The 26,504-nt window shown below is 47.3% G+C and overlaps 1 long non-coding RNA gene across 3 annotated transcripts; it reads left to right on the forward strand.

The window, feature by feature from the left end:
- Window positions 1–5,360: 5,360 nt before the first annotated feature.
- Window positions 5,361–7,616, forward strand: LOC119361739. Of its 3 annotated transcripts, XR_005172957.1 has the most exons (5): window positions 5,361–5,447; window positions 5,692–5,800; window positions 5,892–5,944; window positions 6,536–7,048; window positions 7,162–7,616. It is a non-coding gene; the product is annotated as an uncharacterized LOC119361739 (long non-coding RNA). The 3 variants fall into 3 exon arrangements; XR_005172955.1 differs by lacking the exon at window positions 5,361–5,447 and having other exon boundaries at window positions 5,456–5,800; XR_005172956.1 differs by lacking the exons at window positions 5,361–5,447; window positions 7,162–7,616 and having other exon boundaries at window positions 5,455–5,800; window positions 6,536–6,981.
- Window positions 7,617–26,504: the final 18,888 nt, after the last annotated feature.

Raw genomic sequence — 26,504 nt, forward strand, 5'->3', positions numbered from 1 at the left:
GAAACCTTATCACCGGATTGTTATAAAAGTTGAGAAGTTTTCACCCAAGTTTGCATCGAAATGTTCAAACAAGCAATGACTGATATATACTTATCACCCTAAGTACATGCAAATGGCCGATGGAGTGTTGACATTGTCCTTAGAAAAAGCTATGCAGAAGTTATTTTTCGGCACACAAGCTTTGCTGAAAAACAGGGAGGCATGTGTTGACACCAGATTTTGGCATGGTTGAAAACATAATTAAGAAGGCCTCAAATGGACAAGTGCCCAAAGTGAGAAAGTTCCGTATCGTCAAAATAAGAAACTTTCATATTTGGGACATAGCCATCCAGTCTCATCTCTAAGGCCGATGTTGTGTTTGAAATACTCAAATTTTATATTCAAAACACTATTTGGCCTATTACGCCCCCAAGATGGCCTCATAGGAGAAAATTTCCTACATAGATTGTCTTCGTCTCGTCGAAACGATCGATTTTTATATAAGAAACATCTTAATCGGAGTTCGTATGCAAAAGTTACGGCTGAAAATGCGTGGCTGCATCAGGATGGCCGGAGACTCCGGGAATGATCATCCGGGTTTTGGATTTCTCCGAGGATGGCCGGACACTCCGGGGATGTTTGTCCGGGTTTTGGATTTTTTTGTCGCAGGCTTCGGAAAACAGCCGAAAACTCCCTCAAGATGACCTCTGATCAAAACACGTTCAACATGAAAGTTGTTCGTCTCGTCGAAGCAGTCAAGATTGCTTTTGGGCTCGTTTCCATCTGAGATTGTTTACCACAACAAAAAAGACCCGCAAGGTGCAGCCAGTTTAAACCGAACAATTTTGGAAAGTTCGGACAAAACCAATCCGAATTTGACTAGGGTTTTGGACGTGAATCCAAGCCTTTTCTTTGCACGGGAAGTCCAGCTTCCTCTTATATATCTAAAGGGTGACGGCCGATTGAACAACACACAATCGATCAAATCATCTACCACTTTTTATCTTTTATCTTTTCTCCCTAACCCTAGTTCTTCTTCTTCCTCGTTCTTCGTCTGTTCTTCTTGTTGCAGGGCGGCGAACCTCGAGGCCCTAGGGGCGATCAGGTCGACCTAGGGCAGCCCATAGCCGCCGTGCGCCCGGACGGGGTCCCTCCCGGGCGTGTGGGGTTTCGGGTCCACAAAAGCACCCACCGGATTGTCTTGCGTACCGCGTTTCCGGACGGATCTCCTTCGATGGGAGCCGCGGTGCATTACCCTCGACGTTGGAGATACACGATGACGTGTTCATGTGCGAACACACCTGCAATTTAGTCACGACCCAGGAAAGTGGAGCGCAAAGTCCTTGATAGACTCACCGTCCTTGAAAGCCATGTTATCAATCCCCGACGCAGTTTATGTGCCTTGGCCTCCCTGGCGAGCTCGACGACGACGCGAATCGTGCGCACTATGTTCGATGACGCGCAACATCTCCGGTGGAACGGATTGCAGGATCACCGTGAGGGCATTCCTTCACCCCCAATCGGATCTGACGTCGTGCTTCATGGGATCCCAGATCCCTTGCGCCTACATTTTGACGCGCATCAAGATCGGCCACCTAGTGTAGCATGTCTGGGTGAGCATTGGGTACGACGAAGAGGCGACGTGCTCCTTCACCGTGTGCTGCACGATCTGCATCTCCGTGCCACACCTCGTCCTGCTCCATATGCGGCTCAGAGCATCTTCAGCCGTTGGTCCCCCCTAGGAGGCGCTAAAAATCGCCCCTAGGGGCGCACCGGCGTAAAACGCGCGCTGGGGGTGTGATGCCACCCAGTCGCGGCGTCCACGGAATTTTTTGAACGGCACAAACATGGCTCAAATTCAACCATTTTCGGCGAGTTCATACATATTTCGGCGATTTCAAACCAAATTCAACCAAACACGGCACAGACACGCCCATTCATACATATTTAAAATATTTTACAAAAAGAAAAAACACACTACTAGGCCCGCCCGCCGTCTCGCTCGCCTCGCCGCTCCTCGCCGGCCGCCGCCCTTGCAGTTCTACATGCCGAGGAGGCTGTAGAACCGCGTGTAGTCGCCGCCGCCGTCGCCGCCGCCGCCTCCGCCGTGGCCGCCGTCTCTGCTGCAACCCTCCCCCGGTTGGCGCGGCGGGTTGGAAGGTCCGGCGGCGTTCTTGTCATCATCGCTGTCGAGGATCACGACGCCGTGCTCATCCTTGCGCCCACGCTTGTGGGCGGCGATCTCCTCCAGGGCCTGGGTCTGCTGGGCCATCTCAGTCTGGAGGTAGTCGTCGCGCGCCCACCGTAGGGCGTCCGCGTCGGAGAAGCCGCGCCGGGCTATCTCCTCGTACTCCGGGGGCGGCCTCGAGCTGCTCGCGTGACAGCGACGGAAGTACGGCTCCCAGAGCGGGCTATCGGGGACGTAGCGTGGCCCCTCCCTCGCCGTCCGCGGCAGAGAGGCGCGGATACGCGCGATCTCCGCACGCCGCGCCGCCCCGGTGGGCGGTGGTGGCACCGGGACCCCGCCGGCGCTGATTCTCCACGCCCCGGGCACCCGCATGTCCGGCGGGACCGGGTACTCGGCCTCGAAGAGGAGCCGAGCTTCGTCCTCGTGAAGGTGGCGGCGACCGAAGCCGTTCGCCGCCGCGCCGTCGCTTGGGAATCGTTCGGCCATTTTTTTGGACTGGGATGGCGAGGGGAGAGGGAGGAAGGGGAGAGAGGGCGCGTCGGCGGTGGAGACTCTGTGCGTGCCACCAGCGTGCTGGGGTCGGCTTATATAGGCGGAGGCCGTGCGAGCACGCGTGGCCGCCTCGTCTACGCGTGGCATGCGCGGGGACGCGCGTCGTCACGCCTTCACTGCGCCGCCCGTGAGGCATCAATGGCGGAGGCTGACCGGCGCGGCAGCGCGCGACAGCTTTTGCATTGATTTGCCGCGGGAAACGAGGCGATGAGGACGACGAAGCGGCGAGAAGCGAGATGAGTCGTTGGCAAGGAGGGCCCGCGGCTCTTTCGCGCCAAAAACGATTCGCTCGGCGCTCCCGAGCGCATCGGGTTTGGGTTGGGTCCGCCGGTGAAAATTGGGCCCTTGAGGGCGCTACTGGATCGATTTTTTGGCGCCGGCAACCGAAAAGTCGCCTGGGGGGCCTTGTTGGGGGCGCGGCTGGAGATGCTCTCACAACCCATAGTCGCAGCGGAGTGCCCGACGCGGTGCCCCGCGCCACTGCCGCCTCCGCTGGGTTCTACCATCATAGGCCATGGCCCCTGGACCTAGCTCGAGGCTCTGATGCCATGTGTTGTTGCCGACAATGACCACCAGTGTTTAGGCAGAGAGAAACGAGTGAGAGAGATTATAGGGTTTTCATGATATGTCAAAGTAACTTCTTTTCTTCTACCCGCTTTCTTATTTGTACTTCGATTAGAAAAGGAAAAAAACCTGCCTAAGCCAAGCCTATTATTCTGCGGTCACTGCATGCACTTAACGCGATCACCGCGTCATGCCATCCCATGACTTCCCGAATTTGGCCTTATCTATTTGGCATGTGGGACCCGTAGTTCGTGGGCCATGTGAAAGTGCATCTAATCCATTGGGTGGTTTTGGTAATTCATGTCAACATATATAGATGAAAGTAAACTCCTCAAAATAGGGAAGTATTGGATCAAGCCTCAAGACTCATCCTTTCTATATTTAAGTGATCAAATATCACCTTGAGTCCATAGGTATGTTGATACTATTAAAAGGAGATGAGGTTGACAAGATGAGTTCATTGCGCAAAGTGCTCAGAGATCAAAAACATTATTTACTTTCACAATGCCCACTATATCAACCCTAGACTCCACTCGGAACCACCGAACATGATCCAATTAGAGTCGCCGATCAAATCAGATATAGCCATTGTCCCAAACCCAAGTTGATTCGGTCTCATCAAGATTTTCATTCGGACTCACGGAAGTCACCGTGCCAATCTTATGTTACCAACTGAAATTCGTTCGGAATATCTCATCAGCTTCAATCGGTGTCACTGATGTGTTCATAGTGTCGACGTCATTGGAGCCACCAATCTATTTCACCCGGTGTGACCGAGCTATCAAAATTTTCCACCTTTTGTATATATCAGCCTGACCGAGTCATTTCAGTCGGTCTCACCAATGTGTGGAAAAGTGTGTGCATCAGTTAGATTTCTGGTCATCGCTATATATACCCCCACCCACTCCATCAGTGTCTCTCGAAGCAAACCCAACTCTTATCCATTTTTCTGAGAGAAAGAGCTCCAGCTCCTTGTGTTGATTTCATTGGGATTCCACTTCAACCATCAATCCTTTGTGATTTAGTCACCTCATTGCTTTCCACCTAAACCTCTCCTACCAAAGCCAGAAATATGTGGAAGTGTTTGAGTGTTGAGGAGATTATATTTTGAAGCACAAGAGCAACGAGTTCATCATAAACAATAACATCTATTACCTTTTGCAGTGTGGTGCCTCCTAGATCGACAATGTATGCTTGGATGTCTCCAACTATTGTGGAGAAGCCAAGAAGTTCGTGAAGATCTACCCTAGTGATGTCAGTCCTTCGTGGGCATAAGCCATGGTGGGACATGTGAGGTTTCTCATTCGTGGACCCTCATGGGTGTGAGCTCTTCGTGGGCTCGGTTCCTCCATGGATCTTGCAACCAAGATCTTCACGATCTTAGATCTTTCATGGATCGAAGCCTCCATCAACGTGGACGCACGATAACATCATATATCGGAACGACGGGTCAAAATCTTCACCGTGTCAACTTGTATTTGCGGTTCTCTCAAACTCTACTCTACTCTGTACTTTACTTGCACTTGCATGTCCGTACTTTCTGCTGCCTATACTCTAGAATTGCATGTGTATGGCACTCTTATATTGCTTAGCGAAGTTCAAATCTGCCAAGAGCTAAAATTGGAAAAATAGTTCTTTACTTTTTGCTAGTAGTCTATTCATCCCCCTCTAGACATACTTCTGATCCTACATTGTGTCTATTAGTGGCCGTGACTAGGAGGGTGCTCGTTGCGTGCGTTTTTCAGTAGGATCGCTCGTGCCACTGTATGTGAGTTCGGTGCCCCGTAGAGGGCATTCTTGGGATTTCGCATAGCCTCACGCCACGTGGCTTCTACGAATTCGTTGCTTCATCCCCAACAGTGAGACACCTAGGTTTTTTCTCGTCCAGTCTTTCTTTTGATTTGCCCTCCACCGCCTGTTCTCTCCACTGACCCCGGCGAGCTCCGACTGCCTGCCCTGCCGCCCCTACTGGCTACTGGTACAAGGACGCATCTGCCCCCTTCGCTGATACATCGTACCCTTTAGCTGTTAGGGTCTCGCGCGACCAACCAACCACCCGCCTTGAGGAGGATGTGGAGGAAGATCAACGACTCACTACGTCGCCACCCCGTGTCCTCGCTGGCAAATCGGGAGCCGTGGTATTGAAGAGGCTCCTGGAAGCAAGGTAATCTCCTCTCTTATCCCCTCCCCTAGTCAGTTCGTGAGCTGCTGCTCCTCACGTCTCTACTTCGAAGTGACGACGTTGCTCCAGTCGAAGTGTCGAGAGGCCTCTCCAACTCCCATAGACTGCGTCCTTGAGAATTGAGATACACCACCTGCCAGCCAGCTTGCCATATATCGCTTCTCTTTGTTTTCTCTCTCGATCTGCTCGGTTCTGGGCTCTGCATCCTCTTGTGTGTTTCTGCCAGATGCTCTACTGTCTCATCGGGCTGGTGAGGTCGCCGGTGTCGGCCATGCTGCCGCAGCTCAGGTCACGACTCTTCGTTACCTGGGGCGTCCTCTCGAGCTTTCCCCGAGGTGTAGTGTTGCCCTATGGTTTATGTGTATGTTCTTCTTATTGCTGCGTACCTAATCCTTTGCCTCCTCTGTTTTTTGGTTGGCTTTGCAGACCAGGACATACGTTCTAGAGAGCTCCTTCATCATCAGTTGGTCCATCACGAGGTATGTAACTTCACTAAGATCATGCATGCTCCTTGTAAGCTAGGGATTATAGTTCTTCAGATTAACTAAATTCAAGCCACGAGACACCACTTTTGCTCTTAGAATAATGCAATGCAAGGATGATTCTGACATATGGATGTTGCTATTCAAAAGTTGAATTTCAAGATACTCGTGGCAGGAATTTCCCACAAGTGTTGTGGTTTAATTCACTATACTGCTAGTATTACACGAGGAAGGCGTGCATCATCGGGGTGGTGCTGAGTGAACTACAAGTCAACGGCTATATTATGTGTGCATTATGTACTATTGTATATTTTTCAATCATGCACTCTGTTCTCTTAATGATTAACTGCAAACTAGACGAATCAGGGCAATAATGCTCATGTACTAGAACAGAACACTAGAAACTTGAATGGAAAAAACCTTTAGAGAAAGGGATTACTTAGAAATTATGCTACGTATTGTTGCTATAACTCTTATAGGTTACCAAAGTAGTGATATATGATCCACAATATCTTAAAATGCGTTGATTTTGATTATCTCATCAGTTGATTGATATGAACGAATGGTAAATTTTGTAGCTTTTTATAGTTGTGGTGCAGGGCTGCATGCTACATTTGTGACTGAGAGGGCAACGCCATGGAGGCTGAGGAGGAGACCAGAGAGGCACGACGTCGAGGTGGAGGGAGCCATGATCGCCGGTATTGACAACATGGTCACTTTATCTGATTGGTTGGCTTGGTCACTCTCTCGCTTCTCCAATCGTGCCCCCGATGGCATGGGAGACGATATGAACTACAAGGTTTCATCTGGACAAGGGAGGCGATTTGGAAGTGTCGTAGACGATGTTGTAGGTGCTAGGGTTCGGCTTTGCTTGCACTTAGAAATCTTTTTCATACATTGGACTAAGATCAAATGCCAATCATGCATGACCATAGTTGGGTAGTTTCAACGTCTTCAGACTTGATGTGTCTATGCAGATGAATTGGACATTTCCTCGTGCGAAATCAAGCGCCATTGTCTTTTCATTCGTTCAACCAACCCTGCCATCAAGTATTATGTTTGTGAGATGAAAAGACACTTGTCGCTCCCGGGCAAAGTATGGTAAGGACTTAAAATATGCATCGTCTTACAAATGGTAATGACTTAAAATATGCATCATCTTATAAATAGTATCGTAATACCCGACCATGACCGATGCATGTTTCCTTTTCCAGTATTTCTCCTACCTCTTTACAAAAGACAATATCAAGGACCATCTTAATGAACCAGTTAAGGACATGATGATCAGTGCTAAGAGACAAGTTTGAATGATGATGTGTATGGATACGAGGGCCATAATAACAACCAATTCGTCAGACTTTGTCAAGGTGACAGGGATCAAAGAATATCAGTTATGCGTCTTTGCCTTCAAGATTAAAAGGGGGAAACCATTGACATTATCTGTACGTTTTAAAAGGTTATGGTACAAAATCACAAGTGCATTGTCTATGCAAAAACCATTTTGTTGTCACCTATCTCACGAACTATTCGCATTAGGTTCATATGGAATGGTACCCATGGAGTTAATCGACAAGGTAGTTGAACCAAGCTATATATTAGTATGCCTAACTATGACTTTGTAGTTTTACCGTCTCCATTGGCACCGTGTCTGGCTTTTGCTCACTTATGTTCCCGCTCTTAGTACTGAACTTAATATCAGGTAATTAGCTTTTCTAATCTCTTGACCAGATGATGCTTGCATTTTGGATGGATTATAATCCCATAATTGTGTTGTGCTCGATGATGTCTTGCTTCTGGTAGGGAGTGAATGTTTCTTCTTCTCTCGAACCAGAAAATCAGTTTTCATGTTGAATACATGTGCTAAACTTGCCTTCCTACTAACGCATCATACTGTTTGATTTTTACTCTCTTGGCCACGTCTTTGGGATGAGCACCCCTACGGCAAGGCACCTTATTGATCTAGTATCATGATTCACGTGACACAAGATGTGGTCACAACTGATCTAGTAAGTGGACGTAGAACGTAAATCATAATCCAGAGTTTCTTTCCAGATTAATAATTGCATGGCAACCAACGAGCTGGTTTGAATTTGGTGGACTCCAATATCTCAAAGGAAACAAGATAGACCGTAAAACTGTTTCCTAATAGGAACATATGCATATCAATGTAATATCAAGCTTCATCTCCGCCATCCAGCCACGGTATATATAGAGTGTGAGTTGATCATTCGATTACGATGGGATGTTTACAGTCGCTGGTGATGAATGAGCTGAATGAGTAGCATCAATCTATGAATTCAGTTCACCCGTTTCTTGCTGATGAATGATGATGGTGTGACTTGCGTGGGCCAAGACCAAGTCCACAAGATATGTTTGAGCTGAAATCGCCACATCCTTAAACAAATTGACTAGGGAGTTTGTTATGGTATGATGATTGATTAGGGAGTTATGGTTGTATTGAAGAAGAGCGGGAAACGCAAACAGCATGTCCGGATGGCATCTTAATAATCTCAAGATGGGAAGAAATGAGTCCAGCTACGGCTGAATTAAGCATGCACAATCGTCTACACTGTTCTGCCACCCTTGTATGTATATATCTTTTGTCTTCATTTAGAGAATATAAGAAAGACTAACACGTTTATAGGCACTAGACCACATGTACACAGCTGCTTGTTTCTTCCAAGCTGGCGCAGCATATGGCAGATGAAGAATGTTGCTGTGTACCGATAATCTGTAGCTGTCAGAGTGCGTAGTTCGCCGGTAGACACGCGTGCGTGCATGTAGAGATAATTAAGAATGCAAACAACTGCACAGTTGGGGCCCTAGCTCGAACTACATACTCCCTCCGTCCTTAAAAGAGTGTACTCTCAACTTTGTTGGAGGGTCAAATTATCTCAAAGTTTATTCGAGTTTGTGCAAAATATATCAATGCTTATGAAACCAAATAGGTATATGACGAAAATATATTTTATCATGAATCTAATGCTACTAATTTGATGGCATAAATGTTGATATATTATTGTATAAATACAGTCAAACATAATTTTTTTAAATTTTCAACAAAGTTGAAAGTACACTCTTTCAAGGACGAAAGGAGTACGGATGTAACCAAGCTGATATATGCATGTCTAATCTATGCTCCGGGCCCGTATAACCAAGCTGATATATGTCTAATCTATGCAGTGTCCTGTCTGCGGCTGAGAGCCTCCAAACCAACCCCCTTCTTGTTTACGAGCAATGATGATGATAAAGCTAGGTACACTGCGTCAACATCAATCTTGTAAGGAGCTCTCCTAGGTGGAGTGGCGGACAGCACAAAGGTTGCTGTAGCCGGCCTGGGTTCGAGTCTCCTCATCCTTCTATAAGAATAAGACAGGGGACTTCTTTCCCTCTGTTCTCATTATTTTTAACATCAATCTTGTGGTGGTCACTCACTAGCGCCATGTTCAGATTGGATGGGCAGTTAATTGACCCTTTTGCAAGATTTGAGTCCAAGAACTATGCGTACCCATGAAGCATGTACTACAGTACTAGCAATCCTGACTCCTGAGTACTAGTACTACTACTCCGTAGATTGTCCAACAAGAACAACAAAGGCGTCGTACTGTAGTAGGCTACGCTACCCTGTCGTGCATGCCGAATGAATGCGCCAGCCAGCAGTGGCTCCCTGCACACACACGCCTTTCAGTTTAAGTCTCTTCTTCTTCGCATGTGCACGCCGCCAACTACTACTAATCTCCGTACCGGTTACACACTGGTGGTAGTACATTGATTCGTCTGTCTCGCCTTCATCGTGCCGGTGCGTGACTGTAGTACTGCTCCGGCCTTCTCTCTCGGTCGCTTTCTGGACTGGACAGGTGGATGGCTATGGCTTCAGGTAACTGTTCATGCAAGGTGGTCATAATGTCTTGGAGATGGGTCGGCGTTACGTACGCGTGTAGATGTCGGTACTGACTGGTGCGTGCACACCATCAAATCTGGCGACTTCATGAGAGAGAGGAGAGCGGCTGCGGTATGGTTTGTGAGTGCGACGTGGATCGCCATTCATCATTAATTTTCTTGGCTTTGGAGGAAACAGGAGGAGGCCAAGGCGAAGAACAAGTCCACGAGTACGTGCGTGTGGGCTTGCAGCGGTTGCTGTCCCGGCACCGCCCGCCGCGCCGCGGATCCAGGGGGAAATTAACCAAACATGGACCTGACCTCATTTACCGGCCGGCCTGATTCAACAAGCTGTTCGGAAGTGCATGGGTTCAGACCACATGCTTTCCTCGGGTCAATGTATACCGTACGTCTGTACATGCCTGAAAAGCTCTTGTACGCCGTGCGGTGCTCCTCGCGTTGATTATCCTTGATCTCTCTTGGACTAAAGAAAGCAAATTTAGACCTATTCGTAACAACACTCTGCACCATCATTACGGCTTCCAGACAATCATATTCAACTTGGATAGGTAGATTGCTCCATTGGAAGGCCAACATTAGGCCTTTCTTTATTGCCAAAATCTCCGTCTCTAGAACATCGTCACGGGAGAATAGATGCCGACATGAGCTGAAAATAATGCTCCCATCATGAAGAATCATACATGCTCTGGCAATTCCATTTAGGACTGACCCATCGGTGTTAAGTTTAACATGCCCAGCCGGTGGGTGAGACCATGGGTTAGCTAAAGGGGTGTTGTTATTGCATGTATCAGCCATGAGCGGGTAACAAGTTGAGACGGGAGTCTTTCCTGTATGCATGTTCACACATTTGGGTTAATGACAATGAATTGAAGAGATTCAAGATAGCTAGCTAAGAATCTGCACGAGACTTCCACAGGTGGTGCTGGTTTTGCATGGATTATTTCCTTGCGGACATACCAGATGCGCCATAGCAACATCATTAACCTGACCCTCATTTTTTTTTGAAAAGGTGGTCTTCCTGGCCTCTGCATCAGAATAATGCATACAACATCTTATTAATCCAAATAAATAGGATCCAACAAGGTCTCACAGTCTCCAAAAGCAAAACGTGAAAAAAAGAGCTCACACAAAACCAAAAGGCTAGAAACACAAACTAGCCAAAAGAAGGATGCCACAACCGGCTGGCTAAAAAGAGATAGGTAAACTAATTGCCTATCCTATTACATGACCGCCATCCAAACCGGTTGAAGATATTCCGAGCTACCGTCTCCCAGCGGATAGATCCAGTAACCAAACGCTCCAGGGCCTCCGTCGGAGTGAGTAGCGACCATGAACGGATCAGCGCCGTAGCTCTGAAAATAACCTGCAAAAAATGAATGTGTGTTGTCCTGTTAAAAACCAAATCATTCCTGCAATTCCAGAGCGCCCACACCAAGGCGCAGACTCCTACACGAATATGTCGCGCTAACTCGGGCTCTACCCCGTTAAGCCACGTTCCAAATAACGTGTTGACTGAACTCGGTGGAGAAATATTGAAAGCAATATGGACTGTCCTCCATAAAACTTTAGCTAGTGGGCAGTCAAGAAAAAAGTGTTTAATCGTTTCATCCCGATCACAGAAACTACATCTAGTAGGTCCTGTCCATTTACTCTTTGTCAAGTTGTCCTTGGTTAAAATAACTTGTTTGTGGAGAAACCACATAAACACTTTAATTTTCAAAGGAACTTTGACAGCCCACACATGTTTGGAACTAGGAATCGAGCTTGAATTGATCACATCAATATACATTGATTTAATTGTAAATTATCCCGACCTAGTAAGATTCCAGCGTAACTTATCGGGTTGTTGGGAAAGTTGAACGTCCATCAGTCTCCTTACTAGATGTAACCATTCTTCCCAACGATTGCCCACTAACGCCCTTCTGAATTGAATATTAAGGGGGATTGATTGAAATACCGTTGCAACAAAAACCTCACGTCGTTGAACAATACGATACAATGACGGGTATTGGATGGCTAGGGGTACCTCTCCGAGTCAAGTATCCTCCCAGAATCTCGTACTGGCTCCGTCACCAACAATAAACTTTGTCCTATTAAACAAGGAAAGCTTTACTTTCATAAGCCCTTTCCGAAAGGGTGAATCAGTCGGTCTTACTGTGACCTGAGACAAAGTTTTGGTTTGAAGATACTTACTACGAAGTATTTGTGCCCAAGTGGCGTCAGTTCCGCTAGATAACTTCCACAACCACGTGCTGAGAAGACATCTGTTTTTGACTTCAAGATTCTCAATCCCAAGACCCCCTTGGTCTTTCGGTCTACAGATGATATCCCATTTGGCTAAACGGTATTTTCTTTTTAGCTCATCACCCTACCAAAAGAATCAGGATCGATAAAAGTCCAGTCTTTTCCTAACACCAACTGGGACTTCGAAGAAAGACAAAAGAAACATAGGCATATTCGTGAGAACCGAATTTATCAGAATTAAGCGGCCTCCGTATGACATGAGCTTGCCCTTCCAGCAGCTCAGTTTCTTTTCAAATCGGCCCTCGATGCACTTCCATTCTCTGTTTGTCAGCTTACAATGGTGGATTGGTATTCCTAAGTATGTAAAAGGCAAAGCCCCCAAATCACACCCAAACAATTGCTTGTAGGCCTCTTGTTCATCATTGGCTCTACCAAAGCAGAACAATTCGCTTTTGTGAAAGTTAATCTTTAACCCAGTCAATTGTTCAAATAAGCATAATACCAGCTTCATATTTCTCTCTTTTGCCAAGTCGTGCTCCATAGAGATGATTGTATCATCGGCATACTGGAGGATGGACACCGCTCCATCAACGAGATGAGGTACAAGGCCCCCCACTTGACCAGCCTCCTTAGCCCTTCCTATCAAAATTGCCAACATATCAACTACAATGTTGAACAAAATAGGGGACATCGGATCCCCTTGTCTTAGGCCCTTTTGTGTCTGGAAATAATGACCGATCTCGTCATTCACTTTAATTCCAACACTCCCTTTTTGCGTATATGATTCTGAAGGAAATATGCCCTAGAGGCAATAATAAAGTTATTATTTATTTCCTTATAATCATGATAAATGTTTATTATTCAGGCTAGAATTGTATTTACCGGAAACATAATACATGTGTGAATACATAGACAAACAGAGTGTCACTAGTATGCCTCTACTTGACTAGCTCGTTAATCAAAGATGGTTATGTTTCCTAACCATGAACAATGAGTTGTTATTTGATTAACGAGGTCACATCATTAGTAGAATGATCTGATTGACATGACCCATTCCATTAGCTTAGCACCCGATCGTTTAGTATGTTGCTATTGCTTTCTTCATGACTTATACATGTTCCTATGACTATGAGATTATGCAACTCCCGTTTACCGGAGGAACACTTTGGGTACTACCAAACGTCACAACGTAACTGGGTGATTATAAAGGAGTACTACAGGTGTCTCCAATGGTCGATGTTGGGTTGGCGTATTTCGAGATTAGGATTTGTCACTCCGATTGTCGGAGAGGTATCTCTGGGCCCTCTCCGTAATACACATCACATAAGCCTTGCAAGCATTACAACTAATATGTTAGTTGTGAGATGATGTATTACGGAACGAGTAAAGAGACTTGCCGGTAACGAGATTGAACTAGGTATTGGATACCGACGATCGAATCTCGGGCAAGTAACATACCGATGACAAAGGGAACAACGTATGTTGTTATGCGGTCTGACCGATAAAGATCTTCGTAGAATATGTAGGAGCCAATATGGGCATCCAGGTCCCGCTATTGGTTATTGACCGGAGACGTGTCTCGGTCATGTCTACATTGTTCTCGAACCCGTAGGGTCCGCACGCTTAAGGTTACGATGACAGTTATATTATGAGTTTATGCATTTTGATGTACCGAAGGTTGTTCGGAGTCCCGGATGTGATTACGGACATGACGAGGAGTCTCGAAATGGTCGAGACGTAAAGATTGATATATTGGAAGCCTATATTTGGATATCGGAAGTGTTCCGGGTGAAATCGGGATTTTACCGGAATACCGAGAGGGTTACCGGAACCCCCCGGGAGCTATTTGGGCCATAGTGGGCCTTAGTGGAAAAGAGAAGGAGCTGCCCTAGATGGGCTGCGCGCCACCCACTTCCCCTAGTCCTATTAGGACTAGGAGAGGTGGCCGGCCCCCTCCTCCTCTTTTCCCCTCCGAGGAATCCTAGTTGGACTAGGATTGGAGGGGGAATCCTACTCCCAGAGGGAGTAGGACTCTCCTGCGCCTCCCCCCCTTGGCCTGCCAGCCTCCCCTCCTCTCCTCCTTTATATACGGAGGCAGGGGCACCTCTAAACACACAAGTTGACACAAGTTGATCCACGTGATCGATTCCTTAGCCGTGTGCGGTGCCCCCTGCCACCATATTCCTCGATAATACTGTAGCGGAGTTTAGGCGAAGCCCTGCTGCTGTAGTTCATCAAGATCGTCACCACGCCGTCGTGCTGACGAAACTCTTCCCCGACACTTTGCTGGATCGGAGTCCGGGGATCGTCATCGAGCTGAACGTGTGCTCGAACTCGGAGGTGCCGTAGTTTCGGTGCTTGATCGGTTGGATCGTGAAGACGTACGACTACTTCCTCTACGTCGTGTCATCGCTTCCGCAGTCGGTCTGCGTTGGGTACGTAGACAACACTCTCCTCTCGTTGCTATGCATCACATGATCCTGTGTGCACGTAGGAAAATTTTTGAAATTACTACGAAACCCAACAGTGGTATCAGAGCCTAGGTTATTTATGTTGATGTTATATGCACGAGTAGAACACAAGTGAGTTGTGGACGATACAAGTCATACTGCCTACTAGCATGTCATACTTTGGTTCGGCGGTATTGTTGGACGAGACGACCCGGACCAACCTTACGCGTACACTTACGCGAGACCGGTTCCCTCGACGTGCTTTGCACAGAGATGGCTTGCGGGCGACTGCCTCTCCAACTTTAGTTGAACCAAGTATGGCTACGCCCGGTCCTTGCGAAGGTTAAAACGGAGTCTATTTGACAAACTATCGTTGTGGTTTTGATGCGTAGGTGAGATTGGTTCTTACTTAAGCCCGTAGCAGCCACGTAAAAAATGCAACAACAAAGTAGAGGACGTCTAACTTGTTTTTGCAGGGCATGTTGTGATGTGATATGGTCAAAGCATGATGCTGAATTTTATTGTATGAGATGATCATGTTTTGTAACCAAGTTATCGGCAACTGGCAGGAGCCATATGGTTGTCGCTTTATTGTATGCAATGCAATCGCGATGTAATGCTTAACTTTATTACTAAACGGTAGTGATAGTCGTGAAAGCATAAGATTGGCGAGACGACAACGATGCTACGATGGAGATCAAGGTGTCGCGCCGGTGACGATGGTGATCATGACGGTGCTTCGAAGATGGAGATCACAAGCACGAGATGATGATGGCCATATCATATCACTTATATTGATTGCATGTGATGTTTATCTTTTTATGCATCTTATCTTGCTTTGATTGACGGTAGCATTATAAGATGATCTCTCATTAAATTATCAAGAAGTGTTCTCCCTGAGTATGCACCGTTGCCAAAGTTCGTCGTGCCCAGACACCACGTGATGATCGGGTGTGATAAGCTCTACGTCCATCTACAACGGATGCAAGCCAGTTTTTGCACACGCAGAATACTCAGGTTAAACTTGACGAGCCTAGCATATGCAGATATGGCCTCGGAACACGGAGACCGAAAGGTCGAGCGTGAATCATATAGTAGATATGATCAACATAACGATGTTCACCATTGAAAACTACTCCATCTCACGTGATGATCGGTTATGGTTTAGTTGATTTGGATCACGTAATCACTTAGAGGATTAGAGGGATGTCTATCTAAGTGGGAGTTCTTAAATAATATGATTAATTGAACTTAAATATTATCATGAACTTAGTACCTGATAGTATCTTGCTTGTTTATGTTGATTGTAGATAGATGGCTCGTGCTGTTGTTCCGTTGAATTTTAATGCGTTCCTTGAGAAAGCAAAGTTGAAAGATGATGGTAGCAATTACACGGACTGGGTCCGTAACTTGAGGATTATCCTCATTGCTGCACAGAAGAATTACGTCCTGGAAGCACCGCTGGGTGCCAGGCCTGTTGCTGGAGCAACGCCAGATGTTATGAACGTCTGGCAGAGCAAAGCTGATGACTACTCGATAGTTCAGTGTGCCATGCTTTACGGCTTAGAATCGGGACTTCAACGACGTTTTGAACGTCATGGAGCATATGAGATGTTCCAGGAGTTGAAGTTAATATTTCAAGCAAATGCCCGGATTGAGAGATATGAAGTCTCCAATAAGTTCTATAGCTGCAAGATGGAGGAGAACAGTTCTGTCAGTGAGCATATACTCAAAATGTCTGGGTATAATAATCACTTGATTCAATTGGGAGTTAATCTTCCGGATGATTGCGTCATCGACAGAATTCTCCAATCACTACCACCAAGCTACAAGAGCTTCGTAATGAACTATAATATGCAAGGGATGAACAAGACTATTCCCGAGCTCTTCGCAATGCTGAAAGCTGCGGAGGTAGAAATCAAGAAGGAGCATCAAGTGTTGATGGTTAACAAGACCACTAGTTTCAAGAAAAAGGGCAAAGGGAAGGAAAAGGGGAACTTCAAGAAGAACGGCAAGCAAGTTGCTGCTCAAGAGAAGAAACCTAAGTCTGGACCTAAGCCTGAAACTGAGTGCTTCTACTGCAAGCAGACTGGTCACTGGAAGCGGAACTGCCCCAAGTATTTGGCGGATAAGAAGGATGGCAAGGTGAACAAAGGTATATGTGATATACATGTTATTGATGTGTACCTTACTAGAGCTCGCAGTAGCACCTGGGTATTTGATACTGGTTCTGTTGCTAATATTTGCAACTCGAAACAGGGACTACAGAATAAGCGGGCACTGGCAAAGGACGAGGTGACGATGCGCGTGGGAAACGGTTCCAAAGTCGATGTGATCGCAGTCGGCACGCTACCTCTACATCTACCTTCGGGATTAATATTAGACCTAAGTAATTGTTATTTGGTGCCAGCGTTGAGCATGAACATTATATCTGGATCTTGTTTAATGCGAGACGGTTATTCATTTAAATCATAGAATAATGGTTGTTCTATTTATATGAGTAATATCTTTTATGGTCATGCACCCTTGAAGAGTGGTCTATTTTTATTGAATCTCGATAGTAGTAATACACATATTCATAATGTTGAAGCCAAAAGATGCAGAGTTGATAATGAAAGTGCAACTTATTTGTGGCACTGTCGTTTAGGTCATATCGGTATAAAGCACATGAAGAAACTCCATACCGATGGACATTTGGAACCACTTGATTATGAATCACTTGGTACTTGCGAACCGTGCCTCATGGGCAAGATGACTAAAACACCGTTCTCCGGTACTATGGAGAGAGCAACAGATTTGTTGGAAATCATACATACCGATGTATGTGGCCCGATGAATATTGAGGCTCGTGGCGGATATCGTTATTTTCTCACCTTCACAGATGATTTAAGCAGATATGGGTATATTTACTTAATGAAACATAAGTCTGAAACATTTGAAAAGTTCAAAGAATTTCAGAGTGAAGTTGAAAATCATCGTAACAAGAAAATAAAGTTTCTACGATCTGATCCTGGAGGAGAATATTTGAGTTACGAGTTTGGTGTACATTTGAAAAACTGTGGAATAGTTTCGCAACTCACGCCACCCGGAACACCACAGCGTAATGGTGTGTCCGAACGTCGTAATCGTACTTTACTAGATATGGTGCGATCTATGATGTCTCTTACTGATTTACCGCTATCATTTTGGGGATATGCTTTAGAGACGGCCGCATTCACGTTAAATAGGGCACCATCAAAATCCGTTGAGACGACGCCTTATGAACTGTGGTTTGGCAAGAAACCAAAGTTGTCGTTTCTTAAAGTTTGGGGCTGCGATGCTTATGTGAAAAAGCTTCAACCTGATAAGCTCGAACCCAAATCGGAGAAATGTGTCTTCATAGGATACCCAAAGGAAACTGTTGGGTACACCTTCTATCACAGATCCGAAGGCAAAACATTCGTTGCTAAGAATGGATCATTTCTAGAGAAGGAGTTTCTTTCGAAAGAAGTGAGTGGGAGGAAAGTAGAACTTGACGAGGTAACTGTACCTGCTCCCTTACTGGAAAGTAGTTCATCACAGAAAACTGTTTCAGTGACACCTACACCAGTTAGTGAGGAAGCCAATGATAATGATCATGAAACTTCAGATCAAGATACTACTGAACCGCGTAGATCAACCAGAGTAAGATCCGCACCAGAGTGGTACGGTAATCCTGTTCTGGAGGTCATGCTACTAGATCATGATGAACCTACGAACTATGAAGAAGCGATGGTGAGCCCAGATTCCGTAAAGTGGCTTGAAGCCATGAAATCTGAGATGGGATCCATGTATGAGAACAAAGTATGGACTTTGGTTGACTTGCCCGATGATCGGCAAGCAATTGAGTATAAATGGATTTTTAAGAAGAAGACTGACGCTGATGGTAATGTTACTGTCTACAAAGCTCGACTTGTCGCAAAAGGTTTTCGGCAAGTTCAAGGAATTGACTACGATGAGACCTTCTCACCCGTAGCGATGCTTAAGTCCGTCCGAATCATGTTAGCAATTGCCGCATTTTATGATTATGAAATTTGGCAAATGGATGTCAAAACTGCATTCCTGAATGGATTTTTGGAAGAAGAGTTGTATATGATGCAACCAGAAGGTTTTGTCGATCCAAAGGGAGCTAACAAAGTGTGCAAGCTCCAGCGATCCATTTATGGACTGGTGCAAGCCTCTCGGAGTTGGAATAAACGTTTTGATAGTGTGATCAAAGCATTTGGTTTTATACAGACTTTCGGAGAAGCCTGTATTTACAAGAAAGTGAGTGGGAGCTCTGTAGCATTTCTGATATTATATGTGGATGACATATTACTGATTGGAAATGATATAGAATTTCTGGATAGCATAAAGGGATACTTGAATAAAAGTTTTTCAATGAAAGACCTCGGTGAATCTGCTTACATATTAGGCATTAAGATCTATAGAGATAGATCAAGACGCTTAATTGGACTTTCACAAAGCACATACCTTGACAAAATTTTGAAGAAGTTCAAAATGGATCAAGCGAAGAAAGGGTTCTTGCCTGTGTTACAAGGTGTGAAATTGAGTAAGACTCAATGCCCGACCACTGCAGAAGATAGAGAGAATATGAAAGATGTTCCCTATGCATCAGCCATAGGCTCTATCATGTATGCAATGTTGTGTACCAGACTTGATGTGTGCCTTGCTATAAGTTTAGCAGGGAGGTACCAAAGTAATCCAGGAATGGATCACTGGACAGCGGTCAAGAACATCCTGAAATACCTGAAAAGGACTAAGGATATGTTTCTCGTATATGGAAGTGACAAAGAGCTCATCGTAAAAGGTTACGTTGATGCAAGCTTTGACACTGATCCGGACGATTCTAAATCGCAAACCGGATACGTGTTTACATTAAACGGTGGAGCTGTCAGTTGGTGCAGTTCTAAACAAAGCGTCGTAGCGGGATCTACATGTGAAGCGGAATACATAGCTGCTTCGGAAGCAGCAAATGAAGGAGTCTGGATGAAGGAGTTCATATCCGATCTAGGTGTCATACCTAGTGCATCGGGTCCAATGAAAATCTTTTGTGACAATACTGGTGCAATTGCCTTGGCAAAGGAATCCAGATTTCACAAAAGGACCAAACACGTCAAGAGACGCTTCAACTCCATCCGGGATCTAGTCCAGGTGGGAGACATAGAGATTTGCAAGATACATACGGATCTGAATGTTGCAGACCCGTTGACTAAGCCTCTTCCACGATCAAAACATGATCAGCACCAAAGCTCCATGGGTGTTAGATTCATTACAGTGTAATCTAGATTATTGACTCTAGTGCAAGTGGGAGACTGAAGGAAATATGCCCTAGAGGCAATAATAAAGTTATTATTTATTTCCTTATAATCATGATAAATGTTTATTATTCATGCTAGAATTGTATTTACCGGAAACATAATACATGTGTGAATACATAGACAAACAGAGTGTCACTAGTATGCCTCTACTTGACTAGCTCGTTAATCAAAGATGGTTATGTTTCCTAACCATGAACAATGAGTTGTTATTTGATTAACGAGGTCACATCATTAGTAGAATGATCTGATTGACATGACCCATTCCATTAGCTTAGCACCCGATCGTTTAGTATGTTGCTATTGCTTTATTCATGACTTATACATGTTCCTATGACTATGAGATTATGCAACTCCCGTTTACCGGAGGAACACTTTGGGTACTACCAAACGTCACAACGTAACTGGGTGATTATAAAGGAGTACTACAGGTGTCTCCAATGGTCGATGTTGGGTTGGCGTATTTCGAGATTAGGATTTGTCACTCCGATTGTCGGAGAGGTATCTCTGGGCCCTCTCGGTAATACACATCACATAAGCCTTGCAAGCATTACAACTAATATGTTAGTTGTGAGATGATGTATTACGGAACGAGTAAAGAGACTTGCCGGTAACGAGATTGAACTGGGTATTGGATACCGACGATCGAATCTCGGGCAAGTAACATACCGATGACAAAGGGAACAACGTATGTTGTTATGCGGTCTGACCGATAAAGATCTTCGTAGAATATGTAGGAGCCAATATGGGCATCCAGGTCCCGCTATTGGTTATTGACCGGAGACGTGTCTCGGTCATGTCTACATTGTTCTCGAACCCGTAGGGTCCGCACGCTTAAGGTTACGATGACAGTTATATTATGAGTTTATGCATTTTGATGTACCGAAGGTTGTTCGGAGTCCCGGATGTGATCACGGACATGACGAGGAGTCTCGAAATGGTCGAGACGTAAAGATTGATATATTGGAAGCCTATATTTGGATATCGGAAGTGTTCCGGGTGAAATCGGGATTTTACCGGAATACCGAGAGGGTTACCGGAACCCCCCGGGAGCTATTTGGGCCATAGTGGGCCTTAGTGGAAAAGAGAAGGGGCTGCCCTAGATGGGCTGCGTGCCACCCCCTTCCCCTAGTCCTATTAGGACTAGGAGAGGTGGCCGACCCCCTCCTCCTCTTTTCCCCTCCGAGGAATCCTAGTTGGACTAGGATTGGAGGGGGAATCCTACTCCCAGAGGGAGTAGGACTCTCCTGCGCCTCCCCCCCTTGGCCGGCCAGCCTCCCCTCCTCTCCTCCTTTATATACGGAGGCAGGGGCACCTCTAAACACACAAGTTGACACAAGTTGATCCACGTGATCGATTCCTTAGCCGTGTGCGGTGCCCCCTGCCACCATATTCCTCGATAATACTGTAGCGGAGTTTAGGCGAAGCCCTGCTGCTGTAGTTCATCAAGATCGTCACCACGCCGTCGTGCTGACGAAACTCTTCCCCGACACTTTGCTGGATCGGAGTCCGGGGATCGTCATCGAGCTGAACGTGTGCTCGAACTCGGAGGTGCCGTAGTTTCGGTACTTGATCGGTTGGATTGTGAAGACGTACGACTACTTCCTCTACGTCGTGTCATCGCTTCCGCAGTCGGTCTGCGTTGGGTACGTAGACAACACTCTCCTCTCGTTGCTATGCATCACATGATCCTGTGTGCGCGTAGGAAAATTTTGAAATTACTACGAATCCCAACAGATTCAACCTGGCGTCGCCAGACTTCATCAAAACCTTTCATACGCAACGCCTGTTGTAAGAATGGCCACTTTACTTTATCGTACGCTTTCTTGAAATCCACCTTAAAAATAACTCCATCCAATTTTTTCGAGTGGATTTCATGGAGCGTTTCATGCAGGACCACCACCCCTTCCAAGATGTTTCTATCCGGCATGAAAGCAGTCTGGGAATGCTGCACCATAGAATGCACAATCTATGTGAGCCGATTCATCCCAACCTTGGTAAATTTTTTGAAACTAACATTGAGAAGGCAGATCGGGCTGAACTGCTCGATTCTCAGAGCATCTGTCTTCTTAGGAAGCAGTGTTATAGTTCTAAAATTTAACTGAAATAACTGAAATTGTCCAGAGAAAAGATCGTGTAACATTGGAAGTAAATCCCCCTTAATAATATGCCAACATCTTTTGTAAAACTCTGCCGGGAATCCATCAGGCCCGGGAGCCTTGTTGTTTTTCATCTGCATTATAGCATCAAACACCTCCTTCTCCGAAAAAGGGGCAACCAGAATATCATTATCATTAGCAGTTAGTTGAGGCACATCCTCAATCCTGGACTCATCCAGGGACACACAACTATCCTCCGGAGGTCCAAATAACTGCTTATAATACTCGGTGATGTAATGTTTCAGGTTGTCCTGCCCTACAATCGTTCCTTCATCTTGCTCAAGCTGGAAAATTCTCTTCTTTCTGTGTTTGCCATTAGCAATAAAATGAAAGAATTGAGTGTTTGCGTCCCCCTGGACCACTCTACGAACTTTAGCTCTCAACGTCCACTTCAACTCTTCTTCGCGGAGAAGTTCTTTCAACCTCATCTCCGCATCCAGCTTAAACTGGAACTCTGCAGGTTGCAAAATTGTGGATTTGGCTTTAATATCTAGGGACTAAATCAGAGAAAGGAGCATGTCCTTTTCAATCTTATAAATCCCACTAAGGTGTTTAGCCCATCCCCGTAGGAAACTTCTCAAATGTCTAATCTTATTCTGCCACCGCTCGACAGAAGTCTTGCCTCCTCTATCTTTAGCCCATATCCTGGCTATCAGATCCAAGAAGCCTTCTCGTTCAAACCAAGCAAGTTCGAAAGAGAAGGTGTTTTTGTTTCTCACGTGGTTTGGCTCACCTGTGTCCACGAATAAAGATGTGTGATCCGATATTCCGCGCGAGAGAGCCTGAACCGTTACGAGAGGGAACTTCTGTTCCCACTCGACGATTGCAAGGACTCGATCCAACTTCTCGTATGTCAGATTTGGCAAAGCGTTGGCCCAGGTAAATTTTTGACCAGAAAGCTCTATCTCCCTCAGATCCAAGCTTTCAATGATGGTGTTAAACATAAACGACCATCTGCCGTCAAAATAATCGTTATTCTTTTTCTCTCTCCTTCTAATGATGTTGAAATCACCCCCAACCAGAATTGGGAGCTGCTCGGAACCGCAAATTCGAACCAAGTCCGCCAAAAACTCCGGTTTAAACTGGGGTTGTGCGGCACCATAAACCGCCACCAGAGCCCAGTTAAACCCATCAGCTTTGGACCTAACCCGAAATTTAACCGCGAAGTCACCCATCACTACGCTTCAGACTTCCAGTTAATCGCATCTCACTCCAAGCAGGATCCCATCGGATCTTCCTCGCGGAGGAAGGCAATGCCAATCAAACTCGACACCCCCTAATAACGTGTTAAGAAACTATGGCGCAAAATTATCCCTACCAGTTTCCGAGAGAGCAATGAAATCTAATCGATGCTCCAGAGTCGCCTCAGCAAGAAACCTTCTTTTAGCCAAGTCCTTCAGACCTCTGCTATTCCAAAAGATTCCTTTCATATGTCATCATGAAATTTTTTAGCCGTCCGAATCCTAACACTCCTACGAACTGCGGACGCGGCATAAACCTTCCGCTTCCACTTACGCTTGGGTTTACTATGGTCCTCCATCCGGTCCTCATAACCGGGCTCTGGTGGTTTATTCACTATATCCTCTAGGATAACCTCCTCCTCCTCGGATTCAATAGTGGATGGTGCAAGATCCGCACAAAAATTATCGAGTACTCTTACCCCCAATGCATCAATCTCAGCATCATTCATAGGTCATACTGCTGCTAGGTTTCGAATAGTTTCTAAAGCGCGTTCCGCTTCCAAATCAAGGAGATCATTAACCGAGTTGGAGATTTCACTATTAGTACTCCCTAGCGAAACTCCTAATTGGTTTGCATTATTTATAATCTCATCCTTAGAAAAATGCAAAATAAAATTGGACAAGTTGACGGACATACCAGTAGTGACCTCAATGTCACGAAGCTTGGCCGCCCTCATAGCGCACCTCTGTTGCATGTCATCAACCTCCAGGTGGTCCTGGAGACGACAACTCATCCGTCGCCCCGCAGAGACCGGGTCAGGGATCCCACCAAAGGCAATGACCTCCTCCCGAGTAGTGCCACTCGGAGGAGGCGGCGGAGGGCTCCCAAGGCGCACGGACGGAAAGCCGGGGGAGGGAGGCGCGGGCGCCACCTGCCCGAACAGCCCCTCCCCCCCCCCTCCCCGGCCCCAACCCTCAAGCCTGAGGGCGTTGCTGTCCCGACTACCGAAGGAGAAGGAAGGACCGAGGCCACCTGCCCCAGATCCCCACCCAGCACCACTGGAGATATGGCCTCACTAGCCGGCATGCAGCCGCTGCCGAAGGGGAAGGAACCGGGGCCACCTGCCCCAGACGGTCTCCCCCAAGGCCGGCCGTCGACGGTGCGGCTGGCGTCGCTGGCGCCAGGATAGGGGGAGAAGAAGTCGCGGCCACCTGCCCCGAACTCCCCCCTAGGCATATCCTTCGAAGCAGTCGACATCTGTCGGCACGTGACCACAGGGGGGCACTAGGAGGAGCGGAACCACCTGAGGCTCCACGTCCCACCCCCCTCCAAGGTCGTCGCCGAGTGCGCCATCACACAGTCACCCACCGCGGGACGAACAACAGTCTCAAAATTCAGCACCGGGAGCGAGCACTCGAAAGCATCATCAGAATCCACCCGGTCGCTCCAAAGCCTAGGAGGGGCAGACGCAGGCTCAAAGGATCCAAACCGCAAAGTACTCTTCGGCACCGACGGAGATGGGGCCGGCTCTACCCCGGGCCCAGTCTCGGGCAACTGAGCAACCGGTCCTGATCCGTTGGACCTCTCTCGTCCAGCCTCATCAGTCGAACACTCCCTAGCACCCGCATTGTCGGCACCCTCGTGCATATCCACATCAGCCCCATTAACCGCCTCAGCAAACAACTCTGAATCCTCAAACTCAATCTCAAGAGGAAACACCTCTCCCCTATAAGTCCAGTTAATCACATCCGGGACGAACTCGATGTATAGAACACTCACCAGCAGTCGGGCCACCCAATGGGTGCGGGTCAATGCCATATCCACTTTCTTAGTTTTGCCAACTATAATACCCAGACTAGCCACAACTCGAGCATCCGTCAGAGGCTCAGAGGGTGCCCCAGAAAACCGCAGCCACACCTGAGTGAGGGGATTTCCCTTAGGCTCCACTTTCTTCCACTCGTGAAACTCTAGAATGCATTTAGTGTCGGGAACCTTGCACAACCCAAAGCTCAGCAACCGCTGCAAGTCCTCTACCCATGGGAAGTCAACCCTGAACACACTGTCCTCGATGTGGACAAGCTCCCACTGAAAATCACCTGGAGCCAGTTCCTGAAGCCTCTGCACAATCTGAGCCTCAGAAACCGCTCCCTGGGTAGCTTTCACAATTCCAGTAGTCAGGCTCTGCGTCTCTACTGGAATCTCTCTCGCAGTCGGGGACTCAAAGAACATCAGCTCAACACAATATACTCCATACATTGTAAGAGCCGGATCCTGATCACGAAGAAGCCGGCAACCCCCCGTGGCATGCGCTGGCTTACCACACGTATCACACAACTCAGCCACACACTCAGCAATGAAGTGATCCTTCTCACCACATCGATAGCATAGCATCTTCTCCTTCTTACACGCCCACTTGGACGCTCTCTCAGACTTTGTCCTGTTGCCTGTGTCAGCTGAAGCACCAGTCATAGAAACATCCGCATTGGCCAAAGCCGTCACTACCTCCATAGCCTGGCTAGGCAGTGCGGTCGCCTGAGCGGGATCGGCCGCCACCTCGGTAGCCTGATGGTCCACAACGGCCGGCGGCGGAGGCTGTCTGCGGAATCGACCACGACCACCCCCACGACCACCACGGTGACCACCTCTCTGCCGGTAATCTGGCCCTGAACCACCCTCGAGAAAACCGCCCGGACGACCAAGGAAAGGCCTCTCAGCGGAACCATCACTCTGCCAAGCATAACCACGACCACCTCCCGTAGATAAATCCACGATGCTGACCATCCCCATAAGCATCATGGCCATCGTCCCCCACTGTCCCCGGAGAGGATCAGTAGACTCTCCAGCCACCATGTCCTGTCTCGTCTGCGTAGGTCCCGAGCGCTTTTGCGTCGGCCTTGCCACATAGTGAGGCGGCGGCGCGACACGAGGCTGCACGCCGTCATTAGTGGCTTGGGCAACCGGCCGAGGGACATTGACTTGTCCAACCGGCCGAGGGCCATTATGCATCAGCGGCCTCGGCGGAGCAGCTGCACGCCCCACAGCCGTAGGAGTCGGAGGCCTCGGCGGAGCAGCGCCACGCCCCACAGCCAAAGCTACCGAGCCAGGCGCCGACGGCCGAACCCCGGGCTGCACGCCAACGCCGCGACCTGTCGTCGCAGTGGCCGCACCACCAGGAGCACCGGTGCCCCGATCCGCAGACAAGGGCGGCACCCCTCCTCGACCGGCGCCATGCAAGGACAGGGGCGGAGCGGCCCGGCCGCTGCCAACACCCGGCGGCGGCGCACCC

The sequence above is a fragment of the Triticum dicoccoides genome, chromosome 1A (assembly GCF_002162155.2).
Source record: "Triticum dicoccoides isolate Atlit2015 ecotype Zavitan chromosome 1A, WEW_v2.0, whole genome shotgun sequence".
Classification (NCBI taxonomy): domain Eukaryota; kingdom Viridiplantae; phylum Streptophyta; class Magnoliopsida; order Poales; family Poaceae; genus Triticum; species Triticum dicoccoides.